We start from the raw sequence: 18,773 nt of genomic DNA, 5'->3' as shown, positions 1-18,773 counted from the left end.
TAGTTCCACCATATTGACAACGTGGCAACAATCATTCAAATGGTCACTCTTCATGTGTGAGGCCTGACAGTGATGGTCGGCAGACTATTTTGGCCATTACCCCCAAATTTGTTTGAGGTTTGTTTTGAGAGTCCTCATCTGGGGTTAACAGGGCAGTAATGGCCTCAAAATTGAATTGATAGCCCTATCGTCACATAAACACCAACATCATTGTCAAAGGGCAACCACCACGTGTCCAAAGCAGCCACTGATTCAGGCAATAGAAACATAGAAAATTTATAGTACAGAAGGAAGACATTCATCTCACCATGCCAGCTGAAAAAGAGCATCCAGCCAAATCCCACTTTCCAGCTCTTGGTCCATAGCCCTGTAGGTTACAGCACTTCAAGTGCACATCCATGTAGTTTATAAATATGATGAGGGTTTCTGCCTCAACCACCCTTTCAGGCAGTGAAATTCAGACCCCCACCACCCTCTGGTTGAAAATACTTCTCCTCAATTCCCCTCTAATCCTTCTTCCAATTACTTTAAATCAATGCCCCCTGGTTATTGACCTCTCTGCTAAGGGAAATATGTCCTTCCTATCACACTATCTAGGCCCATCATAACTTTATATACTTCAATTAAATCTCCCCTCAGCCTCCTCTGTTTCAAAGACAACAACCCCAGTCTATCCAATCTTTCCTCATAGCTAAAATTCTTCAGACCAGGCAACATGCTCTGAAGTCTCCTAAGTACCTTCACTAGTGCGATCTCTTCCTTCCAGAACTGTATGTAGTACTCTAGCTGTGATCTAACTCCTGTGTTATACAGTTATAGCTTTACCTCCCCGCTCTTATATTCTATGCCTCAGCTAATAAAGCAAATATCCCGTATGCCTTCTTAACCACCTTATCTATCTTCAGGGATGTGTGGACATGCATAGACCCTTTTTAATTTGGAAAGTGGTGTCCTATGATGTAAGTAGGACCCTGATTGCCATTTTAGATAGGAACCCGTTGGAGTTTGCATAGTGCAGACTCAGATCAGTTCCACGTAGGCGATGAGATGAGGCCCAGCAAAGATAAACTTCGAATGATTTGAGTAAAGCACAGCACAGGCGGAATGGGAAGCCAATCAAAAGTCAACATCTGCCCAATTGTGTCCTAACCTAACATTTACAAGGCACCCGTTCCAGCTCAAGTCACCGGACAGTGCTCAGGAGTGGGAACCCTGGCACATTTTTCTCCTTTCCCCCACCCAGGGACACAATGACTATTTGTGGAGTTTCTCATTGTTGTCAGCTCCCAGCCTGTTGGAACAAAGGTTGTTGCATTTGGTTCTAAGTCAAGAGCAATTCTTGTACAAACATAAATCTGAGCTTTCAAACATGCCGTGTTCTCCTCTATGGCTGAAGCAGTTGAAAATAATGGGCCTGTCAGAAACCGCTCTGCAGGTAAAGATTAAGCCATATGAGCAAACCTGGGACTCAATCGATAGAAAATGCTTTTGGGTAGAAAATCCAAGATGGACAACATTGGGTCATGGTAATATTTTTCAAGGGCTGTCACACCGTGTTTTGAAATTGTTTAAAAAATATCATGGAGAAGTAGTCAAAAGTTTTCGGTGAAGAGGAGGATGAGTTTACGGAACAGAAACATGCTGGCCAGGGCACAAATAAACACTAACTCAGATCACAAAAGTTCAAAGATTATGTGATGGAAAATATTTTTATTTTTCACACGAGCATATGTTGTCGCTGGCATTTAAACTCATTTCACCAGTAGAACTGGGCCAAAGGAGCAGACACACAGAACTATTATTTTCTCAGAAAACTATATATATATATAATTTTTAGTGTTTTAGGAAACAATTATACGACATCCCATCATTTCAAAGCCTAAAGATACTCTCAACTTTCATGGAGAAAGTGTTTTGGTTCGAAGACCTTTGACAGTCTACAGGTTTTGAGTCATTTTGAAAGTATATATTTTTAAAACTGCTGTCTCGAGACCAGTAGGCAACAGTGGGCAGTAAAGGTTACCTACACGGGACACCAAGAGAATTCTAAGAACACTCTCATTTGTTCAAGTGCTAGACCACCCACATGAGTCTTAAAAAGGGTTCTCGCAAATTAATTTGTGTAGGCCTTTAGGTTGGTGCCCACGCATGCTGCACTTTACAGTGTAGAGTTACTGTTTCATAACTTTTCTAACCTTTTAACTCCTGTTGGTAGCTTCCCTTGGGAAAATCCCTGCTGTCTGCATGACCACCTTCAAAAAGAAAGTGTCTCATCAGTAAAATTCTAAGGATTTGACATTAAAGAGTCCTATTGTTCTTAGTACTTTTGATTTAGCTTATAGAGAAAAAGGCCCATGTGGTTTCTTTTTCAAGTTCACCCACAAGAAGTACTGTTGATTTTCATGGTATAACTGTCCGGCTTGCTTGTTTACTCAAACTCGCAATACATTTTTTGCCCTGTTGTATATGCTGTTCGTGCCCCTACCAATCCTACAAATAATCAGTACTTGACTCTTGTGACTTTTTTTGTGACATTCTTATAATCAGTTAATTGGGTATTGAGGTCGAGCATCTATCAAAGGAAATTTCTTATCACTCCTTCCCACGTAAAAGCAGCTAAAAAGGGTGACAACTTAAAGTCATTGGAGCTGGTCTGGCCCATAGTGTCCGCAGATCCCAGCTGAATTCAAGCACTGTTGGGTGCTGAGCTGTTTAATAAAATATTTTAACTTGTCGTAAGTACTTGTCCCCAGATCACACACTATGCTATTTCAGAGAAGGTGTTGGGGCGACCATTCCCCAGAACTTCACCAGTTTTGTGCCAGGACTAGGCAGTGGGAGATGTGTGACTAAGCCTTGGATGTGCACGTTGCTTCTTATTTTCTCTCCCACTCATTGCTGTCAGGAGCTGTTACAGGTCCTGAGTTTCCAGACCAAAGCATCTGATGGGGGGAATCAGACTCACTATCTACTTTAAGAGAGCAAGGTGTAACAAAACTGGTCACATTTTTAAACCAAGTAAGTGAAGTTCACTCCAGAAGGGTGTGAAAGTGGGTGACTCCTGCAGCCAATAGAATGCTCCACTTCTCTGGCACAGCTCCCATGCAATGTTTACAATCCTGCGTAAGTGGTGCTTAAAGGAGAAGACTCCACACCAGACAATATCAACCTCCAGTATATGTACCCAGCCCTCACCTTTTTGGGTCCAACTCCTGTCTCAGATTTATCCTGAACCGTCCATGATGCCACCTCTGCAAATGGCAACTCCAAATACCAAATTTGTCGAACAAAAGGAAAACTGTTGGAAAATTGCCCATTATTCCCTATATTTACAGATTTCCATCAGATCATCCTCCTCCACACAAGCTTCTGCTGTATCACTATTGAGCAGTTAGCATCAATTCCCTTTGTCATACGTGGAATCACTCAGGGCTTGAAATCACATGTGCTAACCGTGTACAGATGCTTAATGCATTCAAATTAAATTGCTTTGACTGTGGTTTTAATAGAGTCATTGCCCATTTCCTTTAAACAGGATTGTGTCTCTGCTAAAAAGGCAGACAAGATTTGGTACAAAGATGTTAAGCATTGGCATACTTTTATCGCACAGCAAGACTTCAAGGCATCAATATTTCTTTTGAAACTTAATGGTCACCTATAGATTTTTTCAACCTTGACCATATTTTATTCCCTATTTTGTTTCTTTCGAAATGTTTATGCACTTCAACGGCAAAATAAGCGTAATTATGTAACATGGTCAGCAAAGTTTTAATAAAACAATTTTGGGGAGCAGGGACCAGATTCTGAAAATTAGGAATATCAGCATTGAGCTATACATTTCTATTCTTAGCACCCAGTGTTGGCATCAAGCATTCCCAGGTCAAATAGCATGTATGAGATATGTAGTAAAGCTTCCTGCACAATGACTGGGCTGTCATGAAAGAACTACTTTCTGCATTGATGTGGCATCTCCCATGCCCTTGCCCACCAACCATGGGGCTTCTCTGCATGAGCAATCCAATTTAGTACCAATTTGCCTTTAACTGTGTTTATTTTGTACGATAGTCTTTAACTGCTAGAAACTGGGTTGGTGTCAAATCCGTTGAGTTCAACAATTTCGGATCATAACCTCTGGCCCCATTTTGTTTCCTTTATCTTTGCTGCCTTTGGTTTTTCTTTCTTTTTAATTTTTCATGATTCTGTCATTCACACCTCCTTTAGACAGTTCTGGTGAAAGGCCATCGATCTGAAACATTAACTCTGTTTCGCCCTCTGCAAATGCTGCCAGACCTGCTGAGTATTTCCTGCATTTTCTGTTTTTATTTCGGATTTCCAGCTCTTGTCTAGAGATCAAACTAAATTCATGGCATATTGGAATCTCGCAGTCATCTTCGAAATTAAACTTTTCTCCTGTCAGTTCAGACTCTATCCAGTCCTAGCACCCAGAGGTAGAAGGGAAAGGACTCAGTTCCCCTTCCAGTCCCATAATATTGAGTTATGAATTTTAAAAAGAAGTCCCATTTGAATAGTATCTGGTGAAAAAATAATCTGCTAACAGCAATGGGAACTGACTTGTGGCTTAAACATTTCGAAAAATGCTGATCATTTGCACCCCCTAGTGCTAGTGGCAAATTCTGTAGTAAAGAAACGTGCTAAAGTTTTGGGCTGGCTTGTGAATGTTCACCTTTTCACTCTCATCTAATGAACTTTGCAGTCAAGTGAAACAGGAGCCATTTTTATTGCAAAATTGAATTTGTTTATCATCATATGCTGAGGTATGTCATCATATTTGGGACATATAAATCTTTTTGTTCAAATTGAGAGAGCCTTAGGATGTACTCAATTTTGGTGAAGATCATTCATACATTTGGTTATGTTACATAATTTTAACTTTTGGCTCTTTCTACATCTCCCAAGTTTTGTTTATGTTCACTTCTGGTAAAAAAAATACATTTTAGGAGAGGTGTCAATTGGATGGCCGGTCTGATATCAACCATTTTACGTTATTGTCCAAATAGTGTGTCTTAAAGGTCAACACCAATGCAAGAAGGATATGAAAGTAAATGACCACCGTGAATCCTGATAGTGAATCTAAACAATGGAGCTGGCTAGAGGGACAAAGTGACAGCTGCTTATTCCTACCCTCTTTGCATTTGGAAATGTAACGCTTTCCTATTTCAGTGCCAACATCAAAAAAATTCCACGGTCAGTTATAGCAGAGCTAGATGTTGATTGAAACCCTCTCCTTGATCTGCAGCAACAATGTCCCTCATCTCGATTTCAGATGAGGACAATCTATTGAGCTAGTGTTGACACCTTTTCATTTCTCACAGCACCTGCTGAACAAAACAATCAATAAGGAACAGCTTTATGCTAAGGGTGATTCCGTTGGAACAGAATTGAGGCTGCTCAAACTCATTTCACAAAGGCCAGCAGACACCAAGCACCTTCATCCCATCATTCATGCTGGCAGCCCGGCCCCTAATATTTATTAAGCAACACAGAACAACACTTGTGGGCCTGAATTAATCAATAAATCACCCACTGGAAGCACAGAAGGACATAGCCGATCAGTACAAGTCCCAGCATTCTAATGAACAATAAACTTCAATCCATGTAACAAATGACATGGCAACAAGAGTATTTTAAGGGCTGTAAAGTACACTTGGCCATCCACATTCTCTCCTCTTTTATCCCATCCTCTCCAGAAGGCACTGACCAATGTTGGGGTATATTCCATGGGTGGTTATGTCTCACAGGCAAAGCCAAAAACGTTCTACACATAAACTATCGTCAACACCACATGGGAAACTTCTGTCTCTCCGGGTTGGCCAGTTTTATGAGTTTTAGCCACCATAAAGAAAGACTTTAATTTATATAGCACCTCTCATGACCGCAGGATGTCCCAAAGTGCTTTACAGCCAATGAAGTACTTTTGAAGTGTAGTCACTGTTGTAATGTAGGAAACGTGGCAGTCAATTTGCACACAGCAAGCTCCCACAAACAGCAATATGATAATGAGATAATCTGTTTTCTGTGATGTTGATTCAGAGATAAATATTGGCCAGGACCTCTTTGAAATAGTGCCATGGGATCTTTTACGTACACCTGAGAGGACAGCTGGGGACTTGGTTTAACGTCTCACCCAAAAGATCACACATGTGGCAATGCAGCACTCCCTCAAGTATCAACCTAGGTAGTTGTGCTCATGTCCTGCAGTGGGACTTGAACCCACAATTGTGTAGTTTAAAGGTGAGAATGCTACCAATTAAGCCACAGCAACACACTTAACACAATGGAAAAATAAACACTTAAAGTATAGAAATAACATTGCTCACAAATCAGAAGTAGCTTTACTGCTGTAATATGAGAGCCAGAAGTGGAAGGATAGGAGAAATGCTCTCAGACAAAGGGTTATTAGAATATGGAACATATTACCATGGTGATGATTGAAGCCAAGTCAATCTCAACAATTAAAATTAACTAGATAAACACTTGGAAGAAAAAAATAATTGATAGCCACAGGGATACATGACTGGAGGGAGTAACTTCAGTTATGAAGCTAACACCAGAACAAGCACAGCAAGCTAACATTTCTATATTAATCCCCTAATATTACATTTAGCTCTAATAAGACAAATTTAAGTTATTCCGCCTGCGTTCACCTTGTCACTTTCTTCTTTTTCCCTTTCACTCTCTTTTGTTTTTCTGCCCTTTATCAATGTAAAATCTCTTTTACACTTTTTATAAAGCAAGTCCAAATAAGTCAGTCGTTTATCCAGTAATTGGAATTGGGCTGTGTAACAAATAACAGCCAATGAGGAAGTTAGACCCGGGTTTGTCACTGAGATCTTCCTGCCCATTAAATTAAATGCAGAGTAATCATGGGCTGCTGAGTGTGTGAATGAAAAATCATAGCCTTGGTGCTCACAAACATTTTGAATCAACAGCCAATCCAAGTTAAATGACTTTGGATTAAGAGTAGGCTGTAATATCAACAATCTTTTTAATCTATTTTGTCCTTTCTTTGTTTATTTTTTTTTACAAATTTAAACATTTTAACTTACCTTTGCTCTTTAGCCGCTCCACCCCAGTGGCCATTTTCGAGGAAGGGGCAGCTCTGAACTGAATTTGGGTCGGACAAAAACTAGCTCCAATAGAACAGTTTTTCAGTCAATTAAATGCCAAAGATCTCAAAATTGATAGTGTTGCACTGCAGATTCAATAGATTCAATCTTTGATATTTTTCCTCCCTCTGAAGCAGAGGGAGATTCTGCCCAATGGGTGCTTTCATCATTGTCTACATCCCAAGACCACACATAGCCATTTAAGTTTGTACACAGCATGCTGAAAGCTAAAATAGACCTCACTTTCCTTCAGAGTATTGGAAAGAAAACAATGACGATTATTTAATATAAAAATAAATAATTTGAAGAATGGAAAGCTAAAGTAAAATCTAAAATGGTGGCTACGTACAGCAGGTCTAGAGATAGAAAGAGAGACTTGCATTATATAGCACCTTTCATGACCTCAGGATGTCTTAAGCACATTACAGCCAGTTCTTTTCAAGTGTAGTCACTGTTGTAATGTAGGATATGTGGCAGCCAATTTGCACACACCAAGCTCCCACAAACAGCAATGTGATAATGACCAGATAATCTGCTTTTTCAGTGATGTTGATTGAGGGATAGGTTTGGCAAGGCCACTAGACAGAACTCCCCTGCTCTTCTTTGAAATAGTGCCATGGGATCTTTTATGTCCACCTGAGAGGGCAGACAGGGCCTCAGTTTAACATTTCATCTGAAAGACCTCACCTCTGACAGTGCAGCACTCCCCAGTACTGCACTGAAGCATCAGCTTAAATTTTGTGCTAAGTCTCTGCAGTGGGGCTTGGTCCCATAATGATTTAACTCATCAAAGGGAATCTAGACTGCCAGCGTCTGAAAGAGGGAGTTGATTTTGAGTGGGACCTCTCCAGAATTCCACTCTTTTGTTATATTAGCTGCAAAGTGTGTGGCATTAGGCTGAAGGCATCTCAATTACTGAACTCTCAAATCTTCCTTCCCAGTAAGCTCAAAGTTTCCATTAGGCTCCCTCTCCGCTTGTATGTATAAACTAGTAGTGTCCAATCCAGACCTGGCTAATTTCATTTCAGCATTGTAAATGAAACAAAAGTATTGGACACTATCATTAGGTATGCCATCTCAATATTCATATTCACACAGCATATGCAAGTGTACTTTAGCCTTTTTAGACAAAAACAAGAAATGCTGGAATCACTCAGCAGGTCTGGCAGCATCTGTGGAAAGAGAAGCAGAGTTAACGTTTCGGGTCAGTGACCCTTCTTCGGAACTGACAAATATTAGAAAAGTCACAGATTATAAGCAAGTGAGGTGGGGGTGGGGCAAGAGATAACAAAGGAGAAGGTGCAGATTGGACCAGGCCACATAGCTGACCAAAAGGTCACGGAGCAAAGGCAAACAATATGCTAATGGTGTGTTGAAAGACAAAGCATTAGTACAGATTAGGTGTGAATACACTGAATATTGAACAGCAGCAAGTGCAAACCTGAAAAAAAACCTGAAAAAAACAGTGGGTAAGCAAACTGAACAAACTAAGATGAAATGAAATAAATGCAAAAAAAGATAGTAAAAAATGTAAAAAAGGAATGTAAAAAAAAGGAAGAAAAAATAACTAAAAATGAAAGTAAAATGGGGGGCTGTCATGCTCTGAAATTATTGAACTCAATGTTCAGTCCGGCAGGCTGTAGTGTGCCTAATCGGTAGATGAGATGCTGTTCCTCGAGCTTGCGTTGATCCTTAGCCTTTTTAGATGTCTGTTAATATAATGCCAAGACAAAAATCAGAGTGCGCCTTTTTTAAATTACTCTGAGTGCTTTACTTCTTTGTTTCCTGGATGGTGGCATTTGTTAAATACATATACACATGTGAATTACAATTTCCTATATGGTGTGAGTGTACAATAAGACAGCTTCTACTAAAATGAGTGCCATACTCTTCTTCTTCTTCTTCTTCTTCTTAGGCAGTCCCTCAGGAACGAGGATGACTTTCTTGCACTCCAGGGTTGTGGGTCCTTAGGTGACTGATAGTCCAATCCTGATATTCCAGGTCCCAAAGTTCATTTTGAGGGCATGGAAGATACCTGTGCCTGACTTCCTTTTACATGAGATGGCCGTTGCACACCAACTGCCACACAGTCTGAGCGAAGCAAGATCTTTGTCCAATGGCAGGGATGGCCGAGACGATTGGAGACCAGGCTCCGCTACACGGATGGGGACTAATACATACACATGGCCAGCATGTCCAGCTGGCGAGCCCGGATGCAGGCTCTGTGGATCTGCATCAGGATGTTCTTGAAGGGGTAGCTGAAAGCCTGCTCCAAGGGCTCCTATGACAAGGGCTCCCCAGGACCCCTCATGGAGCTGGCAGGATTAGTCTGAAGCAGAAAAACCTGTATAACCTGTGGCCAGTCATAGTTTCAGCAGGAGGCTGAGTGCCACCTATAGCCGGTAAGCAATTTCTATTGGCTAACACTGCGATAAACCAATTGTATCCTCATTTTATTAAAGATTTTTTGGTCGATATGTTGATGTTTTAAATGCCATCATGACTATTGTCAGACCAAACCCATCCTCATAAGGAAAGGACTTTATCTTTATCAGACTCGCTCATAAAACTTGGCATTTTGCTTGTTTTTCTTCTCTTATTTTAGCACTGGCCAACATAAAAACAGTGAGTGGATGGGGAGAGGGTCAATACTCACCACAAAGTATATTTGAAATGTTGCCCTTGCCCCTTTTTCTCTAAACAACCATCCCCTTCAAATTATAGAAATGGCCCTTGAATGATGCAAATGATTCCCCTCAACCTCTGACCATACTCAATATCTGAAGGAAGTGTCCATTTAATTCCTTAAAAGGTCAAATACTGATGGCAAATGAATGAGAGAGAGAGAGAAAGAGTGAGAGAAAGGGATAAAGAAAATAAACCTGCAAAAAGCAGCTCTGAGCCACAGATTGTTCTCATATCATCCAAACCACTTTCACTTCCTGGCCAGACCATTCTGAAAATGAGATGTGCTCTCAAGTGCACAAACCCTACTTCCTGAGGTTTTGCACACATTATAAGTGATGTTTATTTGCTTGCCATTTTACACAGTGCATTAAAAAATAATTCTTTCTTCATCTTATTCGTGTGTCGGTCCATATATAGAAGAGGTAATAAATTAAATCTCTTATTTGGAAAGTATTTACTCAAGACAACCGATATTCGTCTTTGACTTTACAAGAAAAGAAATTTTTTCTAAAAAGAATTCCAATGCAAGCAATAGTAATTTTAAAAAAATAAAGAATTGTATGTATGTTCTGGAAAGGAAATCTTCAGTCTTGACCTTAGTACTTTGGTCAACTGCTGGCAACTGTTTAAGTCTGGTCTTTTTAAAAAAATATTTGATTTGCAAACCACAGTGTCATGTCTTCAAATATAATTACAGCAGCAGGGAAAATCAGTTGTGTGCTTTACTGTGAGCATCTGTCAGTTACTATGTTTGCAATGGCTGCTCTTACAGTTCGCAAGAAGTATTATGCAACTGCAAAGTGGCCATTTGGAAGGGGGTTAGTCATGTTGGGCGGGGGGTGGGGGGAGCGGTGGGGGCAAGTCAGAGGATGGAGTACAGAAATCACAGTCGAAAAGGCCTCACTGCCCAAAGATTGTGGCCGCATGGGTGAGATACTTTGAGGACAGCCTAGGCCTGAGGAACTTTATTCACCGGGAGTCAGTGCCTTCAACGGAGGAAGAAAATTGCAAAGAAAATGTTAAAACATGAGGAGAAGAGAGGAAAAATCTGGTAAATTTAACTCTCACCCAATCAAAGAATTATTGTTTTGGGTTTGCAACATTGTGGGCTCGTGTTCTTAGAAAATTCTTATACAATGAGTTAGTTCTGTAGCTCTTGTGTTACAATCGTTCCTATGTAAAGCCTGTAGGTGGTTCTTTGATATGAAAACCATGGGGTTTTTTGTTCCCCCTCATCTCGTTCTTTCTTTAGTTAAATTTACATATTTTTTATCTGCTGGTGATGCGAATGGTCTGCACTAAGATTTGGTGAAAGGGCAGACAACCCCCAGTCTCCTCTCCCCCTTATCTCAAGTGGTTACCTTTAATTTTCAGTTCGCCAGTCACCATTTTCTAAGAAAATTAATCAACAAATATGGCATATAGTCACCCTCTTACTCATTCCCTTGGCAAGTTGTGTTATGAATGAAAGATACTCCATAGCCGAATCTTTAAACATCAATCTGGCTTCCCCCTGCTCTGATTAGCCTAGTGATTAATGCAAAACACTTGTCACAGCCTTTTTTCTAAGAACATGGTTCTGAAGAATACCATGTTTTTTTCAAGTCTCAACATTAAGTTCTGTAGTGCCTCCCCCAGGTGTGAAACTCTTCATTTTGCCAGCAGGGAAACTAAAAATATTAAAAAAAAACCTTTGTTGCTTTTTAAAGTGATTTCATTTTTCCATTATTTCTCTTCTAAGAATTCTGCAGGGCCCAAAAATGTAGGCCTTGCATACATATCAGATCTAGCTGCAAACAAGGATGTGAGAGTCGATGTACTTGTAGATAATAGCGCCCAAAATAAAACAATTTTCTCTAGATTAGTCCAAGTGCTCATTGTACGAGCACCTAACGAATGCTGCACAAGGTTGGCGCAAAATAAGCAAATAATGTGGCATCTTAACAGATGTGTTTGTGTGTGTGTCTGCATGTGTGCGGCTGTGCAAGTGTTACAGTAGGGTGGAGAACTACGAGGTAAGACATGAGCTTTTATTTTCAACATTCTTGAATTATTTGACGTTGGGTTAACAAACAGAGATCAATCTGCTATGGGGACAGGCAGGAGATAGCAACAATAGCTTTTGTACAATGTACAGTAATGTCCAATGTATGTTTTGATACAGTGATAACCATTCTTTGCCATAAATTATTTATTAACCGTGTTTCATTCAATGTGTTGCTTCAAATGGAATGATTCAATCATTCAGAAATGTATTCATTGAGTTTTTTTTAAATATTGGTCTAATTCTTACAAAGTTTTTCTGTTGTGTCCGGGAGATTTAAGTGGAACAAACACTGTCTGATTGGTAAAGATTGTTTGAACTTGTCAGCACTTGTTAAGCTGGGATGATAAATTTTCTTGAGACAAAGTGTTCATGCTAACAAAGGGCTTGGAAAGTGTAGGACATGATTTAAAAATAAGGATACTAGGAGTAAATAAGAACGTCAGGGAGAGCTATTTCACACAAAGGTAGGAGTCAAAGCAATAGTACAGATGCATTCAAGAAAGTAGATTTTTTTGGAGAAAGAGGAAATTAAGCAATATGATGAGAAGGTGGGCAGATGGGTTGAGCAATATGATGAAAAGGTGTGTAGGTGGGTAGAACAATCAAAAGGGCGGCCTGATATGCCAAATGACTTTATCTTGTCCTGTAAAATGTCCTGTTTCCTGCCCCATCTGAATAAATGCAATAAGATTTTGAAAATTCTTATAGGACGTAATGGCAAATGGATTCTCAGATTTACACAATATCCTATAGCATTATCACAAAAAAAAAATTAGAAGCTGTTGGGATCTTTGTGCGGGTGCTCTGTAAGTTTAAGGAAATGTTTGAAGAAAGACTCACAATGTACACTATTGATCAAGTCGATATTTGTACCCAAAAAAATAGATGTGCGAAGAAAACAATATAGTACACATCTGGTGAAATAGCATAACTTACCATTTTTTTGTAAAACCATATGTACTATTTCCACATCTCTGCCTCATCTTTAGTTAATGCAGTAACATTCATTCAGCTGCCTACTTTAAAGTCAACCAGTGCCAGTCTGAAACAGGATGCGGGTGTAATATGATTAGCTGTTGCATCTTTTAGAAAATGTATAGCTGAAAATCATTTTAAATTAAAAACTGAATCATACTCACAATTTTGAACAGTCTGAACAACAAAACTAGTTTTCTGCAGGATGAGTTGGGAGGGTAAAATAAGTTAACCCTTTTCTAATATAAACCAAAATTAAGATTACCTTAACGTTCATGTTGAATGAAACCATCTTCAAATTATTGAAAATTTGTCAATGCTTGTGTAAAATACTTTTAACAGAAGTGTGCGAAGACAGTTTTTAACTCATGGCTGTACATTCTCCTCAAGTACTTTAAGTAATGTTTTCATACAGTGTTTCAGTCATATACCTATATCACGATACTAATAAACTTTCCTATTTAGTTGAAAGACTATCTAAAGAATCCCAGTTTGATTTTGTTTTCCGTGTCTTATCAGTGGTAACAATTATTTTTATTAAAATTAGGTAGAAGATTAACTAAACAAAGCAAGTGTTGCTTTCTTATAAAGTCTGCTGTTTGAAGGGTGTCAATTCTGGCTTTATTTGTGATTGTAGATTCTTTTGCAAAAAGTGGAAGATGTGCTACATTTCTAAGACGTGAATTTGTTTCGAATTACAAAAAAAATGCTGCATGCCTAAATGCTATAAAGTTGCTATCTATTGTAATGTTCTCTGCCCATAGTGCTGTAGAGGGAGTGAGGGCTAATTTTTATTTGCATGGATTAGCTTGTTGATGAGTGCAGCTAATCCTTTGAGAAATACAAAATGGTAGCAGCTGCTTCCTTCACTACTGTTGTCATTTAAAAAAATAATTTTGCCTCATGCCAAAGCAGGTGTGTGTTGAAAACGATTTTGTGAGCCTTTGATAACTTTGTTGCTACTTTTTTTCCATATTAAACGTTATCTAACTGTACGCAGCCAGTGATTTGCAATGTATATTTGTCATATTTGTCTTGTGCTTTGTATGTTAAGCTAGAGATGTCAAAGATAAATAATTAAGATCTTTTCTTTAACAAAATTATAGTTTCTGATCAAAATGAATGTCAGAATAATTCAACCCAACATACAAAGACGTGGATATACCTGGAGTACATCAGTGCTAGAGTTAAAAATTGAAAATTGCCTCAACCAGACAACTACTGTTAACACACAACATAACAAACAAATTATACCTACACAAACCCAAGAGTGCAATTCAAAAAAAAAGAAAAGTAGAGGTGACTCATATTTAAATAAAACTCTTCTGAAAGGTTCTGTGATTACGGAACGAATAAAGACGATAAAAACTAATCTGGTTGTAACAAAAGAAATAATTTTAAAATATGATGAAGTTTTTCCTACCTCTTTGATTGTTAACTTGCTCAGCAATTATATGTATTATGCTATAGTTTTCACACAGGTTTTACTTAGTCAAAGAGGCTGTTCACGGGTTCTTTCATGATTACAGTAGTTAACCTAAACAACACATTTTCTATCAAAAACAATATTATTATCACTACTCTAAAGAGAAAGCATATTTGCAAACCAACTGCCATCTGAGGCTTATTTAATAAAATTAATTAGCACCATTTTCAGTCTATATGTAACTGCTGATTATGCAGTTAATAAATTTACAAAATCTTTATGCCATGAATTCTAATACCTAAAAGAAACTTAGGAAAAATAAAGTACTAAAACTTAGGAATACCATCATTCCCTGTCACAAAACAGATGTTATGTATTTTGTTTTTAAATATTAACAGAAAATAGACAGGCACTTCATTTTGCAACATTTTATACACTGAATTTCTTTTGTGCTTTCGAAATAGCATTTCCTGCCAGGGCACAGTTCCAGATTGAATCTTATCAAACTTTAATACTTTAAAGTTCCACAAAAATGACAAGAATGTATATATAACCTAACTCCAAATAAAAACTGTAATTTCCTTATATTTTAAGGTAAAGACTTAACTCCTTCTGTTTTTGTTTTAGATGTTTTCTTTAAACATAGGAGCTAACCATTTTGTGAAGTTAGGCACACTACAGCCTGCCGGACTGAACATTGAGTTCAATAATTTCAGAGCATGACAGCCCCCAATTTTACTTTCATTTTTAGTTATTTTTTCTTCCTTTTTTTTACATTCTTTTTTACATTTTTTACAATCTTTTTTTGCATTTATTTCATTTCATCTTAGTTTGTTCAGTTTGCTTACCCACTATTTTTTTCAGGTTTTTTTTCAGGTTTGCACTTGCTGCTGTTTAATATTCAGTGTATTCACACCTAATCTGTACTAATGCTTTGTCTTTCAACACACCATTAACATATTGTTTGCCTTTGCTCCGTGACCTTTTGGTCAGCTATGTGGCCTGGTCCAATCTGCACCTTCTCCTTTGTTATCTCTTGCCCCACACCCACCTCACTTACTTATAATCTGTGACTTTTCTAATATTTGTCAGTTCCGAAGAAGGGTCACTGACCCGAAACGTTAACTCTGCTTCTCTTTCCACAGATGCTGCCAGACCTGCTGAGTGATTCCAGCATTTCTTGTTTTTGTTTCAGATTTCCAGCATCCGCAGTATTTTGCTTTTATTATGGTTGTGAAGTTTACATCTTGGGTACTATGCAATTGAAGAGTCAAAATTTTGTGAATCAATTCATTTTACATATAAATAAAAATGATACCAAAGTAAAACTTCTGCATTTATCAGGTCACAACTAAAAATACACAGAACAGTACAGTAATCAAAAAAATGTTTAAATTTTGTTGCTAAATCCAGAGTGTAAATCACCATAAACACTTAATTCTATTGCATAAACTTGCAATCCCTTCCAATTCAGTTCCATTGCATAAAATATCGGTTCCAAACCTAACATTTAAACAGACATCCTGATCCAAGTATATATCATTCTACAATTACCTGTCTTATCATGCTTGTCACCCTAACATTACAGACAATCTATTCCAAATTGCAGTGGGAGACGAAGGACACATTTTAAAAATTGGATCAAGCTTTGTGTGAAGTCTGTGGGCTTTGAAAAGTCATTCAGTTTTTGCTTGGATTGAATTGCAGAGTGAATGGTTGAATGGGCATTGCCACAAATGGAATTGGAGGCAATAGCAAAAGGCAATGACAAGAGTTAGTTCCTTTGGCATTCTGCACTACAGGAGGAAAGTAGCATGTTTTGATATAATGAGTATGCTAATACTGGGTAAATTTCACTTTGACTGTAATATTGGAAATGGTGATACATTTGGAAAGTTCATTAACAATAACATTTTTAAGACAACATGTCCTTGCAACTATAGTCCACTGAGCACCTTACCAGTAACAATTTTGATTTTCCCATACATTCTAGCTTTTGATGCTTTACTTTCCCAACTCTAATTTCCTCCTATACTGCATCCAAATGTCCACTCTTTTTGAGTCAGCCTAGATGGTGAGCACTAACAGGCTATTCAACTACAGGAGCTATCACAAGTAAGCCCTATACTGTCCTCGTTCATTATATAGCAGAGATCACTGCATACTGATTGAAAGTAGGAACCCGCCCCTGATTCCAGGCTGAATTGTAGTGGCTTTCGAGCCAAGTTGGCATCAGCTAACTCAATGTAGACTGGGTTTGAACCCAGAGCCTCTTGGTCATATTTAACTAATTTATTAGAGTTCTTTGAGGAAGTAACAAGCAACGTGAATAAAGGGGAACTTGTGGATGTGGTGTACTTGGATTTCCAGAAGACATTTGACAAGGTGCCTCATCGAAGGTTACTAAACAAAATAAAAGCCCATGATATAGGGGTTAACATATTAGCATGAATACAGGATTGGTTAGCGAACAGGGAACAGAGTAAGCATAAATGGGTCATTTTCAGGTTGGCAAGCTGTAACTAGTGCCACAGGGAAGAGTGCTGGCGCCTCAACTATTTACAATCTATATCAATGACATGGATGAAGGGACAGAATATATGGTTGCTAAATTTGCTGATGACACAAAGATAGGTAGGAGAGTAAGTTGTGAAGAGGACGTAAGGGATAGATATAGGTTAAATGAGTGGCAAAGATTTGGCAGACGGAATATAATGTGGGAAAGTGTGAACTTGTCCACTTTGGCTGGAAAAATAGAAAGCTGCATATTATTTAAATGGAGAGATTGCAGAACTCTGAGATGCAGAGGGATCTGGGTGTCATAGTACACAAAACATGAAAAGTTAGTGTGCTGGTACAAGAAGTGATAAAGAAGGCAACTGCAAAGTTGTCATTTATTGCAAGGGGAATTGAATAAATAAGTAGAGTTCTTTTGCTACATTTGTATAGGGCATTGGTGAGACCACATCTAGAGTATTGTGTACAGTTTTAGTCTCCTTATTTAAGAAAGGATGTAATTGCATTGGAAGCAGTTCAGAGAAGGTTCACTCAACTGATTCCTGGGATGAGAGAGTTATCTTATGAGGAAAGGTTGGACAGGTTGGGTCTGTATTCATTGGAGTTTAGAAGGATGAGAGGTGATCTTATTGAAACATATGAGATTCTGATGGGACTTAACAGGTTGGATGCTGAAAGGATGTTTCCCCTTGTGGTCTCCCATTTAAGACAGAGATGAGGAGAAATTCTTTCTCTCAGAGGGATGTGAGTCTGTGGAACTCTCTTCCCTGGAAACTGGTGGAGCTAGGGTCATTGAATATTTTTAAGGGAGAGATAGACAGATTCTTGACAAACAAAGGGGTCAAAGGGTATCTGGGGCAGGCAGGAAAGTGGAGTTGTGTCCACAGACAGATCAGCCATGATCTTATAGAATGGCGGAGCAGGCTTGAGGGGCTGAATGACCTACTCCTGCTCCTAGTTCGTATGTTTGTATGGTCTGCACAACACCTTTATCAATTGAGCCATTTCACTGAGTTAAAGAAATGGTCGAAATTAGAGCACAAAAGGTGGCCATTCAGCCCACCATGCTTGCATTAGCTCATTAATGATTGCTCGTGTTGTACGTGTCGTACATGTGGTTTTTTTTTTCCTGCCAGGGTTGCAGCAAATGACCAAAAGTAACACAAACACAACACTTTTAACAAAAGGTTATGCAAGTGATTCACAAGTACCGTAACCCACTGTGGCATTTACAGGGCAACGACTAGTCATCTTGTTTTAAAAAGATAACTGGTTAGCAGATGAAAACATTTCTGAGGAAGCCACCAGACCTTTTCTGTGTAATTAGGTGGTGGGGGGCTGGCGGGTGGAGGGATGGTGAGAGAAGATATTTTCAGCACGACCCATGTGTCAGCCATTCGTGGTTTTCACGCCCCTGTGTCAAATCCAGCTGACTGCAGTCTTTCACAAGTTCTAGAATGACAGAAAAAGCTCGGTGTCTCTCCTTCCCCCTGTCTCATTCCTCTGTGGCCTGCAAAGATAAACAATCTAAACAACGGAAGGTTTATATTTAGAAACAAAGTGAGCAGGTGGGAGCTCTGATCGATTTTTTTTTTAATTTTCCGAAGACTGAGGCCTGTCTGTTCAGCAGTGTTTGCTGAGGCCTGTCCAACCACCTAAACAGAATATCCTTTGCTCATCTCAGATTTGGCTCAGTTACAAACCTCTCCTTTAGAGATTCCTTTAATTGACTGTTGTCAGGTAACATTTTTCTTGGCTTTTTCTATTAAGTTCCCAGATTGAAATTTGTTTAAGTAATAAATAATGAACACAAATTTATCATGGTGACTCTAATTATGCATTAACAGCCATTATTCTTCCACATTGTTTGAAGCTTCGTCATTTTAAATAACACGTGCTCATAGTAAATAATAACCTGAGATATGGTACCTGAACATATTGTTCAATTACACCTGGAGTCTGGTCAAAATAAAAGTTTAGTTATACAGCACTG

At 38.7% G+C, this 18,773-nt stretch overlaps 1 long non-coding RNA gene across 1 annotated transcript in view; it reads left to right on the top strand.

The window, feature by feature from the left end:
* Positions 1-11,746: 11,746 nt before the first annotated feature.
* LOC137385039 (uncharacterized) overlaps positions 11,747-18,773 on the top strand; it is a 46,757-nt gene continuing 39,730 nt past the window's right edge. The window contains exon 1 of the long non-coding RNA XR_010977721.1: positions 11,747-11,830. This is a non-coding gene — a long non-coding RNA (uncharacterized lncRNA). The remainder of the gene's footprint in view (positions 11,831-18,773) is intronic.

The sequence above is a fragment of the Heterodontus francisci genome, chromosome 27 (genome assembly GCF_036365525.1).
Source record: "Heterodontus francisci isolate sHetFra1 chromosome 27, sHetFra1.hap1, whole genome shotgun sequence".
Taxonomy (NCBI): Eukaryota; Metazoa; Chordata; class Chondrichthyes; order Heterodontiformes; family Heterodontidae; genus Heterodontus; species Heterodontus francisci.
This window is presented reverse-complemented; position numbering and strand designations above follow the sequence as displayed.